This window comes from Nipponia nippon, unplaced genomic scaffold (genome assembly GCF_047370975.1).
Source record: "Nipponia nippon isolate SJK-2023a ecotype South Korea unplaced genomic scaffold, ASM4737097v1 scaffold_10, whole genome shotgun sequence".
NCBI lineage: Eukaryota > Metazoa > Chordata > Aves > Pelecaniformes > Threskiornithidae > Nipponia > Nipponia nippon.
The window spans coordinates 34,923,867-34,950,750 of record NW_028262291.1 but is presented as its reverse complement, the minus strand read 5'-3'; the positions used below and the strand labels follow the sequence as shown (position 1 = coordinate 34,950,750).

Here is a 26,884-nt window from a genome sequence, read left to right as displayed (position 1 = left end):
ACAGCTTCCGAAAGGTCTGGAGAATCTGATAATACACAGGCAGCTAGCAACTCACCCTTCACATCTCAGGGCTAGCTGCCTATCTTCAGATGACATTTTTTCCCCTGTGCTTAGTATTTTCTGTGTCTGTGGCAGATTACCACCTAGACCAGGGAGACAGGTATGGGAAGACCACAGTCAGTAGAAGAAAAGGGATGTCTAAATATTTTCAGCTTTCAAATGCGGCATTAATTTCTTGTTTTTCCTCACTTGTGAGGTTCAGCACACCAATAACATCCAAAAGCATATTTTTATAGGGTTACCTCAAAAACATTAATTGTGCCTAAGCTGCACTAAAGCATGAACATGCTGCATCAGCTCCCTTCAGACCTACATGCGCTCTTTCCTCCCCACAGAAACCAGAGGAGGACTGGTGCATGGCTTTGCCAGGGGCCTGAGCAGACCAGCAGGTGTTAATTACCCTGATCAGCCTCATATGGGCCTCCACCCACACACCATCCACCCATTGGCCCTGGAACTGCATTTAAACCCAGGCCTGGGACTCAGTCCTTGCTGGAGCTGTAGTGTTTGTGTGTTGTGGGTTAGGTGTTCCTGATGCTGTTTTGCTCTTGGACCTGCCTTATTCCTACAGGTAGGATTGCTGGCCATGGTTACCCTGGCTCTTCTTGCTTGGGTGCTCTGTGACTGTACCCCCTGTTTGGGGGGGTGTTGTTGCCTTGTTGCTACCCAGCCTGCTGCTGTTCTCTAGCAGGGAATGTGAGTCTCATGTCAAAATAGATTTGGGCTGCTGCTATGAAAATGAAATATCAGTTTTGTATTAATTTGGGTCTTCAGTCCCTTGCAGAAAAAGGGCCTGGTTTGTGCTAATTCCTGTGGTGACTGCAAATAGAGAGAAACACTGGACTAAGTGTGAAAATGGGTGTTTAAGCTTAGATGATAGACTAAAGAAGAGAAGGAAGCTGTATTAGAGAGAGCATGGTGGCTCACTTCATGCTATTTGCTATCTACTTGCTAGAACAAGTAAAAACACTTTCTGTGTGGGTTCTGAGAAAATGGATTGCAACAACAAAATTGTCTTGTATCTCTTGCCTCGGTGGCTTATATTAGACATCAAACTTCAATGAAGGCAGGTATGGTCTTGTTTGTCTAATTTCTTTAAGGGTAGTGTAAATGCTAGTTCAATCAATATACCTGGCTCTGTTTCAGAGACAAGTACCTGTCACTGGTTTATCCGATATGCATGCCTTGCATAAAGCAAGTCCACAGGGCTGTGACATTTTGTGTTTGTTATACAAATAGAGATGGCCTGTGGCCCTGCAGTGAAACCATCCCCTACCCCAAACAAACAAAAAACCCCTCATGTAGCTTTTTAGATGGGAGGCTTGCAATAATCTTATCATGCTTTGTCTAACATAGTTTGCTGAATCTTATTTATTAATTCCTCTGGAAAACCTACAATTTCTACCAGAACTTGGTGGACCTTCCAAAAAAAGAGCTTGTCTTGGTTTAAAGAATTCAGATAGAGAGGGATCTGCTGTCTTGATCTAATCTGTCTTGTTACAGCTGTTTCTGATAGATGGAAGAGACTTCTTATCTTGATAACTGTCTTCATATTTTTATTTTGTTCTGCCTGTTTTGTGGTAGTAACAACATTGTAACTATGTTGGGTGGTCCATGGTGTGCTAGTTTTGGCTTGGATAGGGTTAATTTTCTTCATAATAGTAGTGTGGGGTATGTTTCTTTATTTAAAGCTCAACTGAAACAAGAAGGCTTTGTAATGACATACTTTTAAACTCCACCTCTTCAAGACGGATTTGTTGCAATAAACCTTGAAAAGTATTGGTTTGCTTCAGCATTCATCATGGGGGCAGAACAAGTACTGTGGTAATCATTGAGGGAGAGCGGAGATGCAGCTCAGTGTGAGGGCTGAAACTAAGCCTGGCATCAAAATGTAAAGAGGAGCTCAGTTTCAGGGCAAGCCCACCTGTGCATGGAGAAGGCTGAGATTCTCAGTGCCTGTATCCCAAGAAAACAAATTCTGGAATGTTGTGTACGATAACCTGGTTGATTGGCAGCCACTGGCTGCTGGAGGGCTCCAGGAAAGTTACTACCACTTGAGTCTAGAGCTCTGGGAGATGAAAAGGCTCAGTGCCAGGACTTCAAGGACATCATTTTTGCCTTTGGGTTAGCAGCCCTGCCCTGCTGAGGAGGCATCTGGACTTAGAGACATCAAGCTAGAAAGGGGGCAAAATAGACAGACTAGTAAGAAGCTGTTAGAGATGCCACTTACATCAGGTAAATACACTGCTTTAAAAAAATATGTAGATAAACTACATTTGGAAGATTATCCTTGCCCTTGAAACAATAGTTGAGGTTACATAATTGAATTTAAATACTAATCTGTACAAACATCACTGCCAAATAACAGTGTTTCTCTAGAAGTGAAAGTGCTACTGTAATTTCCTTAAACAGCTTTTATTTATCTGTGTTTAATGATATTTAATGGTTTTTGACTAGAGTTTTCCATTGTTGCTAACAGCAGTTCACCTCAGAGGAGGGAGCATTACTGTAAACAGTGCTCCAGGCAGCAACTAACATATAAAGCAATCCAGCTTAAAGTAGGGCTCTGTGACCTCCTATGTAAAACACCAGTAGCTGTCAGCACCCTGTTTATTCCAGCATGTTTGCTACTGCTACAGTTCATCTGTACTTAAAATAATCAGGATGGGCATTAGGGAGTAACTGTTTTGGTATAAGCCTAGAGCTATTACAAGCCTAGATTCATACCCAGAACCATTTCAGAATGTCCAAGTGTGGTAAATGTCTGCTTGTAGACAAACCCTTAGCATGGGGAGGAGGCTTCAGCAAATGCTTCTTGATGTGGATGGTCTCTGCAGCATTCTTGTTGCTTGGAGTCAACTCACTCGGGAAGATCTTGTTAGAGGGATGAACACTGATAACCTACCACTGAGGAGAACAGAAGCTGAAATAACTAGGAGCTGCTACATATTTATTGCCTGTATATTTGTGTGTACTCCTCTAACACAACTGCAGTAGGATGCAAAGCTTCAACTACTTCACAAGCAGACAGGCCATTAGCCTGTGGCTCAGATCTTGGAGGAATGAGTGAAATAAGATGGGACTGAATCAATAGGTCCAATCAGGATCTCGGAAGGGACCCAGAAATCTGTTGTAAATGAGATACCCCAGAAATTGGCAATTAGAAGGAAGAAAGGTCTTGGTGGCAGCAAAGTTGAGAGCCCTGTGCTTGGGGCTAAACTGTGAAGAATTGACTATTTTATCAGCAGTTTTGTGCCTATATTAACATTGTCTGTTAAAACCTGTGATGGGTAATGCTTGAAGTAGAATAAAAAAAACAACAAAGAAAAGCTGTTTTAAATGTGATCTTTACATTTCACAACCACTTGGCTTATCCTATTAATTTACACAGATTATTTTTCTTTGGCATTAACAGCTCACCATCTGGGGTGCAATAGAACACATCAGGTATGTAATTATGTAAAGAGCCTGTAGGAGATGGGGAGTAGCTATAAACATAGAGAGCTATTCCTGAAATTGGTGTTTCGGGTGTTCCTTCAGTGGAAGGACTTGAAGGAAGCGTTCCTGTAGAAAGAGTGTCTTGGGAAGAAATAAAACAAGGTCAGGGATGTGGTTAGTACACCTGGGCAGTGCCGGGGACAGTAGAGTTTGTCTTCCTCTTTAACAGGTGGCAAAGAACTGGACATAAAAGTAGCTTAGCTTGCACTGAATCAAGTAGTGTGGTGGGTGAAGCAAATATCAGTTGGAAAGCTGTGCAGCAGGAATATGTACATAGCATTATATAGGATTTAATTTATCACTGCAAGGTCAAAGTTTGATTTAAAGAAAGTATAAAAAGAAATAAAGCAAGAGAGTGGGATCTCATTGCTCATTTTAATATAAAATGTCATTATGTATATGACTTCTTGGTGGAAAGAGCAGCTATTGGAATTAGTGCTGCGTATTGGGAGGAGTAACTTATCTTAGGCTTGGGCTCTGTTGTTAGCTTCTGCTACAGTTGTGGTGCTCCACATGAAAAAACTAGGGCTAATCACCTTCTCTGGGTTAGCTGAACTTTGTGATTTATATTTGTATTTTAGTTGGGCACAATGAGCAGAGGGCTGAGGCACTCAACTTTTTTGCCTCAGTCTTCACTGGCAACCTCTCTTCCCATACCTCTTGAGTGGATGAACCTCAAGGCAGGGACTGGGGGAGCAAAGTCCCTCCCACTGTACGAGAAGATTGGGTTTGTGACCACCTGAGAAACCTGAACATACATAAGCCTGTGGGACCTGACAAGATGCATCCCAGAGTCCTGAAGGAATTGGCTGATGTAGTTGCCAGGCCATTCTCCGTGATATTTAAAAAAGTCATGGCAGTCAGGTGAAGTCCCTGGTGATTGGAAAAAGGGAAACATTGCACCCATTTTTAAAAAGGGTAGAAATGAGGACCCTGGGAACTACTGACCTGTCAGCCTCACCTCTGTGCCTGGGAAGATCATGGAACAGATCCTCCTAGAAGCAATGCGATGGCACATAAGGACAGAGAGGTGATTTGAGACAGCATGGCTTCACCAAGGGCAAGCCTTGCCTGAGGAACCTAGTGGCCTTCTATGATGGGGTGACTATATCAGTGGACAAGGGAAGAGCTACAGATGTCATCTATCTGGATTTCTGTAAGGCCTTTGACACAGTCCCCCATAACATCCTTTTTCATAAACTGGAGAGTCGGATTTGATGGATGGACTGTTTGGTGGATAAGGAATTGTTTGGATGGTCACATCCAGAGAGCAGTGGTCAACACCTCAATGTCCAGAGGGAGATCAGTGATGAGTGGTGTCCCTCAGGGGTCCATATTGGGACCAGTACTGTTTAATATCTTCATCAATGACATAGAGGGATTGAGTAAGGAAATTTGCAGATGACACCAAGCTGAGTCATATAGTTGACATGCCTGAGGAATGGGATGCCATTCAGAGGGACCTGGACAAGCTTGAGAAGTGGGTGTATGTGAACCTCCTGAGGTTCAACAAAGCCAAGTGCAAGGTCCTGCACCTGGGTTGGGGCAACCCCCAGTATCAATACAGGCTGGGGGATGAAGGGATTGACAGCAGTCCTGAGGAGAAGGACTTGAGGATACTGGTGGTTGCCAGCGGATGTCCAGCTTTTCAATGTGCACTTGTAGCCCAGAAACCCAACTGTATCCTGGGCTGCATCAAAAGAAGCGTGGCCAGCAGGTCGAGGGAGATGATTCTGCCCCTCCACTCTGTTCTGGTGAGGCCTCACCTTGAGTACTGTGTGCGGTTTGGGGTGTTGCACTACAAAAAGGATACAAAGCTACTAGAGAGTGTCCAGAGGAAAGCCATGAAGATGGTGAAGGGTTTAGAGGGGAAGCTGTATGAGGAGTGGCTGAAGTCACTTGGTCTGTTCAGCCTGGAGAAGAGGAGACTGAGGGGAAACATCATTGTAGTCTACAGCTTCCTCTTGAGGGAAGGAGGAGGGGCAGGTGCTGATCTCTTCTCCCTGGCAACCAATGATAGGACCCGAGGGAAAGGCAGGAATATATATGCCAGGGGAGGTTTAGGTTGGACATTAGGAAAAGGTTCTTCACCCAAAGGGTAGTGGAGCATTGGAACAAGCTCCCCTGGGAGGCAGTCATGGTGCCAAGCCTGACAACATTCAAGAAGCATTTGGACAACGCCCTCAGACATATGGTATGATTTTTTTGGGGTTGTCCTATGCAGGGATAGGAGTTGGACTTGATGATCCTTGTGTGTCCCTTCTAACTCAGGATGTTCTGATTCTACTGTGTCCTCAGCATGGGAAGGACATGGACCTGTTGGAGTTTGGTCCAGAGGAGGGCCACAAAAATAAGAGGGATGGAACACCTCTGCTGTGAAGAAAAGCTGAGAGTTGGGGTTGTTTAGCCTAGAGAAGGCTCTGGGGAGACCTTCTTGTGGCCTTTCAACAAAGAGGGCTTATAAGAAAGATGGAGACAGACTTTTTAGCAGGGCCTGTAGTGATAGGACAAGAGGTAATGGTTTTAAACTAAAAGAGGGTAGATTTAAACTAGATATAAGGAAGAAATTTATGATGAGGGTGGTGAAACACTGGAAAAGGTTGCCCAAAAAAGTTGTGGATGCCCCATCCCTGGAAATGTTCAAGGTCAGGTTGGATGGGGCTCAGAGCAACCTGATCTAACTGAAGATGTCCCTGCTCATTGCAGGAGGTGGGGGAGTGTTGGACTAGATGACCTTTAAAGGTCCCTTCCAAACCATTCTATGATTCTATTAATTTCTATGTCACTGAGTGTAACTGAGCCTAAGGTACCAGAATAGAAAAAAACACTTGTTAAAAAAACATTTTAATGGGACACAAACAAGCTGAAGCAAACCTAAAAAGGTTATTGGGGGGTGGGGATCTTCTACTGCAGATTCATGAAACAATACTGGGTGCTAGTTTGTCTAAGGGTCACATTCAGTTGTAACCTAAAAAGACAGATTAGTAGGCAAGTTTGTCTGAGGGTCCATTCAGTAGTAAGCTAAAGCTGTTAGGTCTTTAAAATTCAGCCTTATTGGAGGCTTTTATTGACTGATTAAAACTGTCTTGTGTGTACCTAATTCTTCTTGAGACTGCCTACTGTGGTTGTCCTAAAGCCTTCTTCAACAAATGGGGAAAAATGTGTGGGTTCCCCAGGATAGCTGAACTTTGAAAAGGGAAGAGAAGGATGAGATGTGCATGAGAGGCATGTAAATAGCTGATCTGAGCTCTAAAAACCTGTCAGCAAGTTAAAAAGGAAAGGGGCATCTTTCTTTGAGGATTCACCATAGTATCTGTTACAGTGGATTCTTAATGCTTAAGAATTATCTGCTTCAGAAGTGACAAAATGCCAACACTTCCCAGTACCAGGCAGGAATATCTGTGCTTTCACAAAACCAAATTCCAAGTTCTTTATGTGAGAAACTTTACATGAAGCTCCAGGACTAGTATGTCAGCTGAAATCTGCACTCTATTCCCATCAGCATCCATAATCATCCCACAGAAGGCTGCAGTGAGTATACCCTGTCAGTCTCTAGAAGTGCTAGAGTTAGACATGCCCATCTTCCCCATGCACTCTTGTAGCTGATTAGTGGACAAGGAAGGAGGTCAGGAGATGGCTTGCATCTCTGCTTACAGAAGGTCTGGTATAGCCCAAGGCACTACACTCTACTGGAGAATGCACTTCAAGACCAAAAAACATGTTTTCCAGGTGGCTGCTGCATGGTACAAAGGGACTATGGTTCCTTACTTGTTACTACCCTGAGATCCCTATTTAGGGCTCTGGAAGGAGATTAGATAGAGCTTGGCCTTAATTTAAAATCCTCTGCAAGTTTTAAAGTGACTATGGTAAACTTGCATAAAGCACAATATGCCATATTTTTTTCCCTGCTTCCCATACTGTATACTTAGAGTTTACCAAAGCAATGTGAGGCTCTATCAAATGGATCACCAAACTTAAAAAATACACCTTCTACTTGCATGTATTCCACTCTCATGTTGCACCAGGTCCTTCTAGCAGAAGTTTCTGTGGAAAAGCACAATGAAAGGCTGAGAGGCAAGGGTCACACTTGCAAGGGAAATTCTGATATTCTTTGCAATAAAGGTGATCAAATATTGTACAGCAGTCTCCCTTACTGGAGAAGTCCTTGAGCAACTTGACCAAAGGTAGCCCTTCTTCAAGCAAGAGGTTGAACCTGATGACCTCTGGAAATCCTTTCTAGCTGAATTTTTTTCTATGATTCTATTCCTAAAAAAGTTTAGGTCAGTGGCTGGCAGGTAGAGATAAGAGCAAAGAAAAGAATGCAGCCAAGGGGAAATCTTTGGGCCAGGCAAGGAAATAGAAAAGGACTGAGAAAGCAAGAGAAGATTACATGAGAAACTGGGAAAGGCAAAGAGCAGAAGGAGCCCCCAGCTGCCATAAATGTTACTGCATCCCCCAGGAAGCCTTGGGAGAGAACACACTGAGGAATGGCTGAGCAGCTAAGAGCTGTGGGCAGCAGAGTTCCTGGGGGTCTTGGACTCCTACAGCTCCTGTCTCCTATGCTGTCTGGCCAGAGCTTTCTCACACCACCTTCCCTCCCAGTCTTTCAGCAGCTTTCCTGGCTCTGTCCCCTGCTCTGTTCTCAGTGGGTCTCTAGCAGCACACTTGTGCCTGCACTGCACCAGACCACCTCTTCAGTTTTCCTTACTTAGGGGTATCCTGATGTAAGACATGACATTTCAGTATTTAAAACCCATTTGTACATGCTTGTACAAATTTAACTGATTATACTTTGTGCAAGACAGAAGTGAATTGAGCTTTCTGCCTCTAGTTGTGTAGTAATAGCTTCCCCCTGAGAAATCCTCAGCAACAGCATATTTCTGTCACATGCTGCAGCCTCCCCATGACTACCACCAGATTTCTCTTAAATAACTTTCAGGCTAATTAATATTAGCTGTCACTTTGGCACACTGCGTGCTTGTCCTCAGGAATAATTGCTGCTCAGTCACTCAAATGATTTCCCAACCTGTTCACTCTTTTTTGATGTACCTTTATTTCTTCCTCTCCAGAGAAGGTGGCACAACATGTATACTGTTTCTTCTAGTATGAAGTATTTGGGAATCCTAGAAGTACTGATGCAAGGAAGGTATGGAAAACATGAGTACTTAGTACTGGATGAGAGTAGCAGTTTGACTGTGGTTCAGACAAACCCTGCTGCCTCGGATTTGACTGATAACAGCTTTAAAAACACAAGTTGTGTCTCCATCCAATTTCCAACTTTGACCATTATCACACCTGGAAAGCACTTGGATTCAAACTTTAAACTGCTTCATTTTTGATGAATGTGGGTTCATTTTGCAGCCTTAAGCCCACCAACTTTGAGAAAATGCAAGTGGGGATCAGGCCAACAGTCCAGCAATGGGATTTTTAACTCTGTACTTGATGTGAAGCCATTTGCCCCTTCAGAAGGTTTAACTGTCCCCCAGATGCATAGTTTTATTTAATGATGTTTGCAATTCTTGTAGCATACCAGATGGCCTGTATCAGGCTCATCTGTGTTTCTTGGCTTGGAAATGTACACTGTAAACAACTTAAGGGATTTTTTTCTTCCTTATTCCTAAAGCAGGTTATCCTTTGGCTGTAAGTTCAGTTCCTGGACTTACTCATCAGCCAAAATATAAATCTGCATATGGTCTCTGCACCAAGCAAAATAAATTCTAATAGTCCTTTAAAAGGAAACCCCAACCAATCTACCTGTATTGCTGCTTCCTTCCCATGAATAGTTTTCAAAATATCTGTGGAAAAATACATTAATTCATGCTACTCATGCAGAGAAGCAACTGTGATTTGAGCATAAGGAGTCTGTCTTAAACTCTGAAAATGTCAGGTAGAAAGCTATGCCCTGAAGTATAGCCCTGTTCTGCTTCATTTCTTGACTTCATCTGAGTGCAGTGCCTTTTAGGGCTACTCCCAGCTATCCTATGGTGAGTACCAGTCAGGATAATATACATATATAATTGCAAAGAACCACATATACAGCAGTCTGCAATATTTGACTGCTGAGGTTTTTTGAAAAGCCTGTCTCAGATCTTGCTGTGTTTAATCACTCTTGCCCATAGTGACAGGTGGTTTCACAGGAATACCTTCAGATCTTGCATTGCTACTGGGGATGCTTGCCAGGTTTTTTTAATTCTCTCAGAATTAAGAGAAACTGTTTGTTCAGAGACAGTGGAAGCTATTTTGGTTTCCTCTTATGACTCTTGTTTTGATGCATCAGGAATTTCTTATTGCTCTTGATACCCAGGTCTATTAAATTCCACAATGTAATAATCAATATAGAGCCACCCAGTCTAAGCTCTCTGTCCTTTCTATCCTCTTGGCTGAAAAGGGTTTTACCTTTACTGGGACAACTTTTCAGCTCTGGCAGCTGTCATTTGGTTTCTTGATCACAGCACAGTTTTACTTTGCAGGAGGTACTGGATTTTGTGGTTCATCTAGTTCTATACTTGCAGACTTGTGTGGGCAGTACCTAGGTTTGCCTGGAATTAGCTGTCACATGTGAATGTTGATGAGGTCTTCTCTTGGGTTGTACTACTAGGTCTATGTAGGTTCCCAATGTTATTGTTGTTCTTGCCCTTGTTTGTTTTTTTCTGCCTGACTTTCCATCACAGTAGGTAGTTACAGTGCAGTTCTCTCTCACTGAGTTCCAGAATGGTAATGGACTGGAAACAGTGTTCTGAATCTGATTCCCAGAACATCTAGGCACCTAAGCTTCAGTTTTCTTTATTGATATCCCCTTTGCTCAGTAGTTCAGCAGCAGAATGGCACATTGCTTTTGACAGCTCCTCCCTTCCTCTTTGTCCTGTGGTTTACACATTTGAAAAAAGCAGGGGGGAAAAAAAGTGACAATGCTAAAGAGAGCCTGAGCAGCAACCTGCCACTATGGGAGGGGAATTGGAGGGTTTTTGCTGCAGGGAAAACAGACCTATGGCAGGAATGAGTCCATGTGCTTCAGTGATGATGGCTGGAGTTATTTTCAGCAGAGCTGTTTCTCACATTACTTCTCCTTAGCTATTTAGCCATCAGGGGGTAGCAGCCTGTCAGAGTCAGCGTTCTCCTGGGTTGTTATGAAAACAGCAAATGCCATCATTGGTTTTCCACTGTGGATGAATGAAGTGTTCAGTAAACAGTGTTCCCACCTAAGGCAAATTTTATATTATGGTGAGAGGTAACCATCACTCCCTTGCTGTCTTTCATCAGTTCACAGTATATTAAACAGCAAAGCTGGTAACAACTTACATAGTGCCTTTCATCTTGATGAATCCCAAGGCTTTACAGGGATAGCTTCCCCTACTATTGAAGCACAACCTTTAAAAGCACACAGCAATGTTATAAATAGTACAGGGCAGGGGATGGAACACAAAAATGCTGAGTCCAAACTAAGCTAGCAGATATTTCTGTTTATTGAACAGATCTTAGCAGTGGGCAAAACTTTACAGGCTCAGACACAAATCTTCTGAATAACCCAACAGATCTGTCCCATCCAATTTTGAACTTGCCCTAAAGAAATCTGCACATCAGTCAAAAGTTCAGACTTTACAGTCCATGTTTTAGCCTGCTAGTGAATGATTTCCTATTTATTTCATTTGTGTTGTCTCTTTGATTTCAGTTGGGAAATGGCATGAACCCTAGTAATGATGTTGAAATAGACAACTATCCACTAAGGATCAGCTATGCCATTGTGCTTGCTGTGCAACGACTTCATGCCTAAAATAGAAAGACACTAGCCTCACCCTAGATATGTTACAATATAAGTACATAAAGCTATGCTAGTGAAAACAGTAGCTCACTACTACTGGCAGCAGAGGTAGAGAAGAAAAAACAAAGCTTACAGCCAAAATCTTGAATAGATGTAAAATAATAGATATAATTAGGTCTTAATCCTTGTCTTAAAGGTAGAGGAACTACCATGAAAGAGATTGTAAGGTTGCCTGAATAGTTTACTTGTATGAGGCTGGTTGCTTGTTATAGTTCTGGATTGTTTGTAGCTTAGTAAAATTTAGTGTTAGCAACTGCAGAGATGATGAAGAGGTAAAAGCAGGAAACAAAAACTACAGATGAATATTACTAGTGAGACAGACAAAAAGGAGAGAGACATAAGAGCAAGGAAGAGCCCGTGTAATTGTACAAGCTGAAGGTGTCAGCTTAGGTCAACAGAGCTAGAAAAAGGAAAGGAAACTACTTCATATTCAACTAGATAAGTAGGGATATCTTGTTGGGGATGCAGAGTTGAAACCCTAATTTCTTTTTTGTACTGCGCTACAGGGTCTCCTTTACCTGTAGCTGAATGAGAGCTAATATCATTGTAGATCCCTTCCAACTGAAATAGTCTATTCTGTTCTAATAGCAACAGACAGCTGTGAAAGCTGCCCATGGCAGTTTAGGAGAATGAAATTGCTGTTTCCAAGATGCATGTTGCAGACTGTTGGGACTTGGAAACTTTTTTTATACATGGATAACTACCACTAACTTCAGGTCATTTGAACTGTTTTTCTTGTCATGTGTTATAGATAATTCATACAGGAGTTCTTGGTCCTTCTCCAGAACCACTGCAGAAACTGGTATTCTCTCTCCTTGCTGGCATCTTTCTGTTTATAGGCAGTCAGGGTGGGCACATGGACAAGGATGTTGGGTCTCTTTCTGACAGGCTCTTGTGGCTGAGGACCTGACCTGTTGTTCAGGTGAAGTCTCTATGTGTCACTGGGAAGTAGCAAGGTTGGGAGTCAGGCTTTTTCTCAGGGTTAGATGTTGAGCAGAGCTTTCAGTCTTGGACTGGGAAGCTGTCAGGGGTGGAGCTGAGCAATATCTAGTAGCATTTTAGACAGATCAAGGATTTTTAGGCAACTGCTTGCCAGCTTTGTAGGGAGAGTATGGTTCTTTACTTGACCTTCTCTCTGAACAACTCAAGACATGAGACTGGATACCTGGTTTGGGTCTTGCTAAAAGGGATATCCCAGTATGCTCTGCTGGTCTTCCCTTTGCTTCTGTGGGTGGGGGAGAAGAGTATGGCTCTACTCAAACCTCTTGCATTACCTAAACCCCAATCCATTATTAGTTGGATGCTTAGGCTGAAAATTGTTAATGTTATCATTAATCTTGGGGGGTTTTGTTTACATCTAAATTCAGACCCTTTAGAAGCTATGGAGAGCCAAAGTGTACAGTGCACAGAAAATTCCAGACGGATGAATTACAGCACTTCAAACCTTTTTTGTATGCCATGAATAAAGACATATTTTGGTCTGTTTGATCATTCTGCCTCTTGTGCAGTCTTTAGGACTAGCTATTGGACACTGAAAGGATTTTTTTTTAAAGCAATTGTTAACATCTTGCTACAACTGAATTTGCTGTTGAAGTATTACTGTGCTGTGCTCCTCCAAGCCAACAAAGTCAAACACCGTTGCAAGCCTGAAGAATATAAACTGTTTTGAAAATAACATGTTCAGTACTTAACATAAAACAGGGTAAGAGCTGATTACACTGGGAACCAAGAGGGGTTCCACAAGGCTCAGGAACATGTTTCTGCTACTTGGCAAATATTAAAATTTTGCCCTTCCACCTGAAAAAAGCATCAGTAACCTGCTGATGAGTAGCAACACAGATCACTTCAAGACAGTCTGACAGTCAACAGTACCTTCACTATGGGAATCTGGTTCAGCTTCTACCACATCCAGTGCTGTGGCACTGAAATTTGAAGTACTGCTGCCATCTGCAGGGGCTCAACTTGATGTCCTTTCCATGCTTTACTGCCGAGCTTGTCAGAAACAAAATATTCTCCAGAAACTTGCCCACCAGGCATGTCAAATTCCATAATGATTGCTTTTTGCTGTGTACTGCCCTTTCTCAGGCCCCCAAGGCCCAAACACCTCCAAACCAAAGCTTCAAATATGTTTCATGAAGGACTTCTTTGGGTCTGTACTTAGAATAATACATGGTAATTTCATTACATTTCCCCCTTTTTAAGGTATGGCCTTCCTGTAAACTTATTTCTAGTACTACAAAATTGACAGCTCTAGCCCAAAGTGAAAGCTTTTAAATCTGATCAAACACCAAATTTATCTGAACTGCTTCTCCACAATGGAAGGTGTGATTACTTATTAACATGTAACTATACTGCTCTGCAGCTTAATGCTTGTCTTGTATATGCTCATGGACTTGTACCTAGGTGTGTATATTAAAGAAAGCACATTAGATAATGATGAATCTAGGTTGAGGGAGGGAGAAAAGTTGACTGGAATAGACCATAGTAAGATAGTGTTTGGTGGACACTTGTAAGCTTTGTGGGCTAATCTAAGTCCAGCTTGACAGAAGGGTTGATACTGGTGGTACATGGAGCTAGGTGCAATCCATACTGCCTATACCAAAAGCAATGGGAAACATTGGCATGAGAGTTGTGACTGTGATCATGTTGAGGCAGAGGGACTTGGTATTTGGGTGAAAAGGAGGGTATTGAGTATTTGGTGTTGGAGTTGCATATAAATCAGTTGTGGAGTTAGGTATAAACCTGTAGGATACTAGAATGAGATGAACAACTGTGCATACTGGAGAGCCACAAAGGCCACTGGACCTGGTACAGACTCAGTAGCACAATTCAGGAGTATAAGATGTAGCACAGAGTTAAAGATGGCAGGTGAGGAGTAATGAAGTCCTTCAGACCCTGGGATTATAGAACTTGGCAAAACTTGCTTGTCAGAGTTTTTCTAGGCGTTCATAACAGAAATGAAAAATGAGGTCAAACACTTGGGCCAGTATGAGTTTTGGACATGACCCCATTATGTCTGAGGTCTGAAGATTAAGTAAATGATGGAGAGCCTCCACTTGTGTGGTAATCGAGAATATTTCTAGCTTTGTAGCTGTTCTTATGCTGTGAAAGTGCTGGTTACTGAGATCCCATTTTTCCTATCCTGAACAACAAGCACAGAAAACAAATGAACTATGGACTCCATGTAGACTTCTCCTTGGCATCTAACAGATTGTTTTGCTTCTCACTTGAAGAGTTCAGTTTCAGGTCATTTTCTGTCTGTTCTTGATATTTTTGACAGGATTCTCCATCTACTGTACATTCAGTACAAGTTCACTTTCACATCAAAGATGATTATTTAGGATAGGCAGAAAAAGATTTTTCTTTGCATAAACTGAAGACAAGATTAGAAAGCAATTCTTGCCTCCAAATTTGTTTTATTTCATAACTGTGTTTTGCTTCTCAAAATGGCCTAATTTTATAAACAACGGCAGCTTGTGACTGTGGCAAACTTTAACTATGAGAATATTTGAAGTTAAAAAGCTTCAGAAGCTCATGTTAAAGAGTAATTTCCAGCTCTGTGTGATACAACCATTAGACACTACAATCTTGAACCTGCTGAACAAACTATAACAAACCTCATAATCCTTCCCTGTTTACTGAAAACAGAGTCAGTAGAGTTCTTAAGTGATTGAAATAAGCCTAACAATGTTATTGTGCTTTCATCATAAAAAGCTACCTGAGTCCAAAGCAAGGCTGGACCTGACTGTCTCCATTAGTTACAGGTAAGCACAACATTATTGAAAAAAATGTATGTGCTTGCCATTGTGTGTGTTTAGATACCTGCCTAGTGAATCTGCAAGCAAAGATGGATGTGTTGCAATTGTACTCAGAAGTGTCTGAGAAGAGAGTGGATGTACAGGGTATTTGTCTTGGTCCTGCATTCATCTTGTGCACTCAGCCCTTGCTGAAGTGCTGCATGAAGACAGATGGGGTTAATTCCCAAATGGGAATAAAAGCCACTACTGAAGTGCAGCTGAAATACAGCTTCCATTTGTCAGCAGGAATGCTGCTGGAACTATACAAATTCAGTGCTAGCTCAGGACAAATGACAAAGAACCATTCTCAATCCAATGAAATTTATGATGAATAGAGAAACAAATCACAAACCGCCTTATCTGTTATGTAAAATGAAAGGGAATTATTAGTGATTCTTAGTCTAGAAGCCACGTTAGTTTTACCTGTCATCCAAAAGATGCATTGTCCCCTACTTCCACAAGATAGTGCTCTCTAGACCAACGCTATACATTATTTTTGTCACTATCTGAGGGGATAAATCATTCTTATCAGAGCAACCAAAGCAATACTCAGGGGCTTCTTTAGTACATAAGTACTTATCTATGCTAGTGCTGCTACAGAGGGAGAGAATTTTTTTCTTGCTCTTACAGGAAAAATGTGTTCTTTCTTCTTATCTTATATGTTTTATATATACAGAAAAATCTAACTAAAGCTCAAGACATCTGTTTCAACCAGCTGAAAAAATAAAACAAGGGCTCTAGAGATCTCGGAACAGAAAAAGCTGTGGAAGGTGGGAACTAACTCCACCTGCTAGTTCTTAGTGACTACCCTAGCTTACACTATCCCGCGACATCACTGGGCACACCTTTACCTTGAGAATCCAAGACAAAGATGTAAGAAACAGGATAGGAAAGTTAAAGAAAAATAATACCAGGAAAGAAACATGAGAACACTGGTGTTTGCAGTCCTGTTATATACACCTTATTTTAAGTAGCTGCCTTCACTTTCTAGGTGGCAGTATCCTCTGCAAAGATTTTGTTACCCTTTCTGGAGCAACTGTGAAGTTCAGTTTTATTTTCCAGCCTACAATTCTTTGCAAGCTTTCTTGCTCTGAGCTAAGTTAGTGCCCTCTGCCACACAGAGGAAGAACCCCTAGTTAACAAAGGGCCCTTGTCACAATGTTGGGACCTTGGGACTGAGCATTTGAAATCCCTAAAAATAACTGAGTACCTAAGAACAGTGACTGGAGCAGAAGGCTGGGACTACTATGAATGTTGGAAGTTATTAGAATTAGAGATGTTAATAGGGATTTATGAATCAGTGTTGCTCCTTGATATGACCAGTTTCCTAGCATTCAGGGCCTTTCCAGGTTGTTTCTCTGGAGCAGTACATCTCAATAAGAACACAAAAAAAGCTTTGCTTTCCTGAGGCTAACTGTAAGGAACATCAGGAAGGCATATTGTTCATAAATTCAGCAAGGCTTTTCTACATAGTACTTAAAAAAAAAACAAAACCCAAACCTCTTGCAAAGTTTTCATCATTGTAATGAAGTCCCATTTGACTGCTCTCATTTATCCTGGATGAGAGGTGACTACCATGCATGCTGGATTGTTAGAATGGCCAACAGACAGCACAGACCTCTGTATGCTCCAGCACAGCTACACAGATGAAGAGGCAGCAAAGCCTGGAAAATCCTGAGGTTCAGAGAGCTTGGAGGAGCTCTGGGGAACCCAGAGGGCTGATGATGTCCTGATGAGTTAGCTGGAGTCTGGAGCACTGGGTGTCTTCTGACCTTCCACAGGTGGGAAATTCAGAGCTGCTCTGTTTCCATCAGGTCACAGCAGTCATTGGGAACTTGTGAAGTGTGAGGGAGCTGCTGCCTGTGTTCACTTCTGTGACAATCAGCAGCACAACAACCCCTGTCACTTGTACTTGCCACTACAGAGGCTGACAAACCAGCTCAAGAGACTTGTAAATGCATGAGCTAGAACCATCTGAATGTGTACACACATACAAATGTGTGTAAAGAGATAACTGATTTCTATAATATTCTTTCCCTGACAGGATTCACAAATTTGATTTGCCATGACTATGGCTAGAGCAGTCTCATATTCAAAGCAGGCCCCGTTCCTGGCAATCTGCTGGTTAAATTGCTTGCTACTGTGAGGCTGTCACTAACTTCCCCCAGGCTTGGCAAGCACTGTCACTTGGAAGGCAGCAGGCAAATGTCACTGCTATCTCATGATAGGATTCCTTTAATCCTTGGCATCCTCTCACATGGTTGCTTGCTACTTAATGACTTGCTCCTAAGTACACAGTTAAATGGAGTTGTAAGAAACTGAAAGCTCTCATTGCTTCAGCTGTTGCTTTGGCAGGATTTTTTCAGCAGTTTGCTGCCTTTGACAGTGTCTGGAACACATGCTGTTCTCCAAATGTGACTGAGGCCAGCCTTAAACTGCAAATGTAAACGCAGATTCTGAATCCAGGCTTTGGCCAGTTAGTTCAGCTTTTTCCAAGAACTGGGCCATGGGCAATTTGAATCCATGCTAAAGTTCACTTCAGCTATATACAAAACATGCAAATACACATCTGCAAAATTGTATAAAATTAGTTTATGCCTAGTTTGCCTCCACAGGCACTTCTGCTCTGGAGAGGATGCAGTTACATAGCAGAGGGAGCACTGTCTGGGGGACAGTGTGCCTGCTGCCTTAGAGAAAGAGAAAGCAAAGGGTGCTGGAAATAAGCTGAAGAAATAACAGCCCTGTGGTTAGGCAGTTAATGTTATGCTGGAGAAATGAATTAATCTCTGCCATAGAGTTACTAAGTGGTACTCATCAAACATTGGAGTGTGGGCCACAGCTGTGTGTGGTTTTGGTGCTGGTGGGAGCTAGCCTGCCTCACAGAGCTGGGCTGGCTCTGCCTGGAGTCAGCTGTGGTGCCTTTGAATCCACAGTTTAATTGACAATTCAGTTAAACTGTCAATGGACAGCTGACAACTGAACTTCTAGTTCAGGGATGATGAATAGCTTGAGTATCTATTGTCATATTCCCATACCTGTGTCCATTTTCTCAGACCCCTCCTACCTTGCACTCTCTGCTGCAATACCCCGCTACCTTTAACTGCTATTTTCTACTTCCTCCTATAAATTAACAATTAAGAGCTGTTTGTTCAACTGTCATCCACTTTTCATACCCTTTAAGTTCAGGCTTAGGTATCTCCCTGCTGCTCTGCAGAATTTGCCCAAGGCTTTCATTGTGTTTTTTAAAATATCTAAGCCAAATAAAACATCATCCCTTTTATAAGTCAGTGGGCAGGAGAACCTCAAAATATTAAGTGTTTTGTTTAAATAGTAACAATACCATTAAAACTTTGCACCAGAATTAGGAGAAATAATATAACTCGGGTCAGAGAATTCAAACATCTGGGGACCCCAGTTCTGTGTTTTTAAGCCTTCGGACTATTTAGTAATCATTTTTTTCTAAAAATAAAGAAGTCGTATTTTTGCCATCCATGTAGTTAGTACCAGCTGTCCAAGAGAAAATAAATCTCTTTCCAATCTTTGGAGCATTAAAGAACAATCTATTTCAGGCAGAAATGGTTTGCTGCTTCATGTTAGGCAGGCTTCCCAAATTTTCAGTTGAAATAATATCACACATTTGCTCTTAAAGAACACTGGAACAGTGTTATTTACAATGTTATTTTCAAATGCAAATGACAATGTCTGCAGCTGAAAAGTGGTTTCAGCTCTGAATTAATTTACCACTTTCCAGTCAACCAAAACACACATGCTTTCCAGTAAATCCAAATGTTTATGCAAGTCCTAGGCCTAGTTTAATGAGCTTGGGAAGGTTCCCAGTACGTGGCTGCTAACACTCATGTCCTTGCTAATGACACAACTCATAAGCAAGCCAATTCCATCTTCCTGCAGCCACAGGAAAAGCAAAATGATCCTCTCTCTGTTAACCTGTGTTGCTTCTATTTATCCAGCAGGATGGGCCATAGAGCAGGGCAGCAAGCATGAGGTCCATCCTATGTCTGAGCTTGCTGTATGGGTACTACAGCTGCTGGTGGTTGTGTGTGTGACTATTACCATGCATGCACTCAACAAATCTCTGCCCAGTCCAGGGAAAAGGTGTGAGAGGAGGCTTCATGAATCTTTGTCCTTTGTAGCCAGTTATTGGCCACTCTGATCTGGGAGGTGGAAGCCAAGCTGTGCTCATATACTGCATCACTCACATGCAGCAAGTCCAGTGTGCTGGGGAAAGCATCTGGGCATCCTGGCAAAATAATAGCTGGGAACAGGCTGCCACCACCAGCCACCACCACCTGCTCTCTAGCCACTTCCCTAGTGACAGCAAAGAGGCAAAAAAAGGGACCAAGAGCCAGGGGAACTGTTCTGCTGACTGTTTACAGCCCTGGGATCTCTACTGAGCTCCCTCGGCTGGGCAGGACAGCTCTTGTGGTTAAACACCTAAGTACAACAGAACAGCTCTTACCTTGATTATTGTCTTTGCGAGTCACCATGGAAATTAATTCTACATCTTTTATTTCCTAGTTTCTCTTAAAATCAATGCTGTGAGGACAAAATAGATGAGAGCTATGCTAGGACAGCAGATGCTTGCAGAGAGAATGGCTTTTATCCTCTTAGGCTTTTCCCTGATGAGGTGAATATGGATTATCAATATCACTTCCATCTCTCAGCAGCTGAGTTAGAGCAAGCCTCCAGTAAGCAGAAGATAGGAGGGTACAGCTGGGAAATTATTTCAGTATTGCTAGACCCAAGTGAACAAAGGTCCTTAGGTGTATTACAAAGGAATTGCATATGTACCATCAAGTCAGAAGACTGGACAAGCACAGTTAAGGTCATGCATAGGGCTTTTCTGGTTTGTCTTTTGGTATGTTTTTATTCCACACAGAGGTGAATGGGATGCTTTGGGGAGACCTGTGTAAACCAGGCCTCGCTTCCTCCCTCCTTACCTTGCATGTGCTGGGGTGAGCTCCTCTGCTTCTGCCTCTGTCAAACTTGGGCACAACTACATGGTGAGCATTACTGGCCCTGTGCCATGACCAGCTGTATGCTAATAAAAAACAGCATCACAACTGTCTGTCTCGGAATTATGTTCCTTTCCCAAAAACAAACTTTCTCAACTGAATCTGCTCTTAGCTGTCAGTCTCTCTCATCTGCCCTGGCTGTAGATACTTCCAGAGCACCCCAGCTGATTCTCCCACACCTCTGCCAGCAGTTTCCAAATTTCAAAAATCACTGCAACATTTTTATGTTATCACTTCTTCCTAGGACTTTTGAAGAATTAGCCAGGTCAAATGTGAAATCACTCTGTGAAACAACAAACCATACATGTTTCTTCACTTTCTGTGGCCCAAAAGGTGCAACACAAAGCTATTATTTAGGAAACCCAGTTAGTGTCCCTTTTGCTGTGCTGTAACCATGGTACCTCAGCCACAGCTGTGCCTGCTGCTCTTCTGGCGAAGGCTTTGCTGACTCACCAGCTGATTCACACAGGCACAGCTTTATCTGGCTTCTGAGGAGCATGGCTGTGCCTGTGTGCGGGCCCCCTGCATGCCCTAGGCCATACCTATATATGGCCACTCTGTCTCCATCCCCAGAGCAGGTGGCTGTACAATGGGGACAGCCTCCAGAGGGTGAAGTGAGGGTCTCTTTCGCCCTTTGCTGAACATGTGCTGCCATGGGTCTGGGGGCAATAGCTAAGATGGAGCACCCAATTGGATGCAATCTGTAGAGTTAACAACCTGAAAAGGATTCCTTGCTTCTGTTTCATTGCCAATAGCTGCTGGTCTGCTCTCCCCTTTGATGAACGTGCACCGTTCCCATGAACCCTGTACAGCTCAGGCCAAGCATCAATAACTGCACAGGCTGTTATTTAAACAGAATCAGTGGCCATAAAATATTCTAAAGTAACTTATGCATATTCTGGTAAAAATGACAAGAGTTCATGCTGTAAGCTTTGGGGACAAGTGCTGTCTTAGTTCAACTTTGTAAAATATAGATGTTGGCTTAGGATTTTTTTTCATACTTCAGTCAAAAAAGAAAAGATACACCTCTCTGCCAGATAGGCTGTTATTCTGTAAACAAAAATAAAGGAGTAAGGGAAAGCTATACAGTGTAGAAGCAGAAAATGAGTGGCATGTGTATCTTGTTTCCATTTTCTTTTTGGTTTTTCTCTTCTGCTTTTCCCTGTTTGTAATGTTTCCACTACTTTTGCAGCTCTTGTACTACTTCTTTTAATTTTCATTTCAATTAATAAACTACACATCTGTTCAGTCAATGAAAATTTTATTGAAAAACAATGTAGAGCTTGACTCAAAACAGACGGAACCAAAATTGAGGAACGGTAGGTTTAGGAGGTTAAACATGCCCCTATACTCTACTTGTTTTGTTTTTGTAAATTTAATTTGCTGAGTGGCTTCTGTGTCTATGCACCAGCTGACATTGATGGGCTCCAACTGGGTAACTTGACAAGACACACTAATTTGGCTGCCAGCTTTTCTCCTTCTGATCTGGGTTTGTCTCACGCAGAAGCTGATGGGAATATCTGGTGCATCTCCTCATCCACTTGAGAAATGTGAGGGTTGTTCTCTCAAACTACAACCCCAAACTGTCCAGCAATATCAAGCATTTGGATGGGATTGCCCCAGGACAAAATGAACTAGGAGGCTGCTGCAGTTGTTCTCCTAGTCTGAGTTTCTGTATATGGAGAAACAAAAAGGCTGGGAAAAGCTGATATTTGTAATAAGGGAATTAAATTACATGAAGGAAAACAAAACGGAACCGTAGGTGTGTATAAGGAAAAGCCATCAAACAGTGAGAACTACACATTTTTGCATTTGTCCTGAAAAACAGTATATTAGCTAGGACTCTGGCATTCAAAACTGGATTTGAGGCAGCACTGGAAGTAGTGATGTGGGAGTGATGTTGCATAAAGTACCTATACGAAGAGGTATACAAATGCTACATAAATGAGCTATAGATGTATTGAACACTGTGTATTAATGTTTAGTATCTAGAGAGTCACCTTCTGGATGTCAGTTCCTCATGGGGATGTTCCATGAACTTCCCTACAACATTGCACTCAGATTCAGACTCAAGGGCACAGAGAAACATCTGGGGAGAAGCTGTGGGTAAAAGACTGCAGGGTTACGGAATAACTCTCAGTGAAATTCTTAACACTCAAAAATGTCAGTAAAAATTTCTGCCGTATTATTCTTTACCTACTGAATAAAATAAGCCATCTGAATAACTTCTTGAAAGGGCCATGGATGTCCTCATACAGAAAAATTCTGTCATAAGAACATAACTTGCTCTGGTGTCTTCTGCAGTCCATCTTCTGAACACTAAGTAGCTTTGGTGTACATGGCAGACTTGTGGCTAACATTCAACGTGATTCATTCAACATGAATGTCCTGGCAGAGAAGATGTTGTTTGGTCATATGAGTGATGATGGATTGTGTTTCTTTGTGTAGCCCTTTTCTCCCATGCTTTTTGCTGCCAAGTTGTCTATGGTGTTAAAAATTCTCAGAGGTTTGGCCTGAAGATGATTAGTTTGTGGATTACCAGAGTCAGTTCCTTGGCTAAGAGGAAGGAAAAACATTTTCTAGGAAAAAAAAAAAAAAAATGCAGATAGTGGTTAGTAACAATTCAGTTTTGCCCATGCTGAGCTGGAGTTATCTGCTTTTCTTACCAGGACTATTTTTTTTTTTTTTTCAGATGTTGTGGCACCCTTGCAGTGAGCTTGGCTTTGTCTCTGGATGAGTGCAGCTGGGTGTCATCAGCAGAGACCTGGTAGGGGCAGCAATGTCTGGGAGGAGAATACCTAACAGTTGTAGATAAAAGGTATGCTGGAGAGAAAAATTGCTGCTGCGGTTGTGAAATAAATATAAGACAACCAAAAGGAGTGAAATCACACATTGGGGGTGGGGGGTGGGTGGGGATAATCTTGTCAAGATGTCCTGATCTCCTGTAGATGTATGAGATGCAGGCTGATTCCTAAATGGATTTTTTCATCAAAATGGCATAATCCTGCTATATAACAAAAGGCAGTGAACGTCACCTGAGAACACTAGAAGAAGAAGAGACTTTATTCATGAATACAAAATATTTAGTGACTCTATAACAGTGCTGATAATATTTATTCTCTGATGCTTTTGCTGACAAAATTTCAGATGTGAAGTAATCAATAACTCTAGATTACATCATACAGGGAGAAAATTTGTTCTTAGTGCCTGGGCACCCTTCTGTATCCTGAGATACTTCAGACTTCAAATCCCAAGCTCTCTTTCTCCCTCTTCTTTCATGGAAGTCTTCCATTAAAAATGCAAACACCAGATTCTTCCCCTTCTTCAATACTCTGCTCCCTTCCCTTTGCTGCCAAATTCCTTCCTCTGCCCTCCCTGTTGGTTCCTCCAACATCTGGAGAACAACTCCAAGACTTTGTTAATTTCTGATTCCCACCCCAAGAGACAGGTCTCTTAACTATGCAGAGAGAAGCTGCAGTGCTGGCTAGCGGTAAGGGCTTCGGCCACCTAGGAAGCAAGACAGTTTGTTGTTCCACCATGTCTTCAGTGGAAAACCTTCCCAGATATCCGAGCACTGCCATCCTGCATTTTCCATCTACAATCCCTAGGAACAAACTTCTTTTCAGATACTAACAGTTCAATTAAAATTCAAAGTAGATTCAATTAAAGTTTATTAAAGATATTGTCCACAAAAAAATATTATTATCATACAGCCTCTGTCCATGATCAATATTTAGAGAAACCACATTAAAATGCCTTGCACTCTGGTAACTGCCTTTCATCTGATTATCTCAAAGCAATTTTGAAACAATTATATAACCCTTACAGCACCTTGTAATGAAAGAAATGTAGTGTTTACAATTAGGCAAACACACAGGCACTGACAAGCTAGGGCTAAAACTATCAAGTGTGAATGTCTAAATACAGCACTTTGAAGACCTATTTATTTTAGTAAGTGTTAAGTATATGTCTGTCACTGACTTTACAGAAACCCGAAGATGACCAGAAGGTCTGAGAAATAGAACTATTCTATTTAACCATATAAATACATAAGTAAATGCTTGACTTTAAGCAATATCCTCTTAGGTTTAATAGTGGTTGATTGTATTATTTAATTACAAAGCATGTGAAAGAAATTTTACCTCTCAGGGCCCTACATGGAAGGATCCTGAAGGATTTAATAAATGCATTTCACTGCAATGAAGCAATTTCTGGAGTGGACTGTGGAAACTGCTTCACAGCCCATAGGGACTTTGCACAACGGTGTAAAAGACCAAGTGAAGAAAGCTGCATCGACCTGAGTCTGCAGGGAGAATCTGGGTCAGCAGAATGCAATCGCTTGAGCTGCCTGAGCAATGGGAAAAATGCCACTAATATTTATCTGAGCTCAGAAACAATTGAGGTTTACTTTCACTTGCAATAGTGAATTTAAGCAAAAGCTTAAGTAGTAGCAAAATACATGTTGAGTTTGATTAGTCACATGATACTTTAAATGTGAAATGTATTTGTAAGGTGCAAAAGTAACCTGGTACAGAAACTGTATCGCTCAAATGACTAACCAACACTGGGTTAACGTGGAAGTTAGAATAATAAATATTCACAACAAACTGTTCACAAGATATTCATGTAGTGAAAACATTTTCCAAATAAATTCACAAATATATGCAGTAAATGTGAGAAATTCCTGAGCATTTTGTGAGCAGAAGAAAGAAAAGAATGTGCTGATTAACCTGTCTATCAGAAACAGCTTTTTATGTTGTGATCCAGTTCTTGTGGAAAGTGTCATGGGATTAAGTAAAGAATCAGCATCTCATGTAATTGATTTAAACTGAAACATTAGGTGATCTAAAAGTCATTATAAAAAAATAAGCTTATCTCATTTTATTTAGTTGACTGGCATCCATTAGTATCTGAGGATGCTACTGTCCTAAATACTATTCTAGTGAGAGAACTGCATAGCCAATGGGGGCTGTATCCTTCTGTTTTGAAAAGAGCTTAAGCACCATTACCATAACTGAAATAGCTCTCATAAAATTGCTGAGACAAGATCCTTTACTTTGTGAAATATAATAGTTAGCCAGTCTAAAAGAGATGTGTAGCAACAGAGCCAGGTACAGACTTCACATGTAAGCAAACTACAGAAGCCTTTTGGTCTTGTAAAGTGACTTATTTGGTAGTTATCTTGCTATACTCAGAGCATAAAATAAAAGATTGTTGAGCAATACTGCTGAATTTAAACACTCTATTACTCCTGCATCATTTACAACACATTTTATAAATACAATATATCCCCACCAAAAAAAGCAGAGTGATAGATTTCCCAAGGATATTTAGCGTATCTTTTATTCACACAAATCTGATACCAACAGACATGGGAAAATAATGTTATTAGCAGTTGTCCATCAGCTGACATCTATAAATTTCTTAGGGCAAAACCAAATAATTCCAGATTTGTGATAAAAATTGTGTTATAATAATAATAAAAAAATCTTTTCCATATATTTTCTTCTGGAATGAAACCAAAGAGGAGCCCACATCTTATTATATCAAATGTAGTCAGTGTTATATCTGTCAAAGTATCTTGCCACTTGCTTTACTGTTGAAAACAGGTTAAATTTAGTGGCTACTTATTTTGTTTTTTCAAATAAAACGTATGGATTATTTTACTAGTAGTGGATACTGGAGCAGATGTAAACCAAGTACCAGGTATTCCTTCTTTAAGAGAAAGGAATATGTCAAGCATTCTGACTGACAGCTATTTTAGTTCAGAGGATATTACACAGTTCTGCCATAGGCCTTTGACCAAACTTTCTAAATAGGGACAGTGAAAGCTAAAGTTAGGATTTCTGCTTCTATTTTAGGCAGCTTTGTAAAAAAAAAAAAAAAAAAAAAAAAGTAAGATCTCACGAGATTCTGTATCCCGTTGCTCCTACTAGACAAGAGCAGCAACAACCAGTTTAGCACTTTTGAGGCTGAGATCACCTCCTCTTCCAAGGATGGATTAAAAATCTTAAATTTGTAAGTTCAAATGCAAGTTATAGCAGCCATTACTTTTCACTTGCAGGCATTTCAGAATTGAACTTTCTGTTAATGCATCTTAAACTCACAGCAACTCTGGTCTCCCGGTCCTGGGCCCTGAGGCTCCTCGCATGTTTCTGCTGCGGTGCTTCTGTTCTCATCTGTTGCCTTCTGCTAGTCAAGTTCTGGTGACTCCAGACTTGCATGCCAATGCTGCTATGTTCCATCTATCCTTACTCACTGTAGGATAGCTACTCTAATCATAGCCCGTATTCTGTTATTAATCCTCAATCCTAACTTGCAATATTCTCTGTTATTCAAGACTTGAGGTTTCATACAGCTTTAGCTGCTAAGTTAAGCAGACCTTCTCCTTTTGTAGCTTTTATGTATTTACAGTCAAAACTGTATTGAATTTGGGTTTCTACAAGTCAAGTCCATCAGTTGCCCCAATCATAATGATTTTACTCCATAAGCCTTTATCTTTTTTTTCCCTTAAGCAGCAATTTGCAACTAAATCTATTAGGAAATTTAGTTAGTAACACTCATACATGCATTTCACAGCTGAATCTGAAAACACCAGCGAAGGATTTATACATGGCAATGAAGAACCAATTTTGTAAAATTTAGAAGTTGGGGCTGACCCACAACAAAGGTCTTGA

General features: G+C 41.5%; 1 long non-coding RNA gene across 1 annotated transcript; it reads left to right on the top strand.

Annotated features, from left to right (window-relative positions):
* The first annotated feature begins 566 nt into the window (after positions 1–566).
* On the top strand, positions 567–25,399 carry LOC148057152 (uncharacterized). The gene is made up of 3 exons (XR_015702081.1): positions 567–631; positions 22,900–23,025; positions 24,357–25,399. It is a non-coding gene; the product is annotated as an uncharacterized LOC148057152 (long non-coding RNA).
* The last annotated feature ends 1,485 nt before the right edge of the window (positions 25,400–26,884 follow it).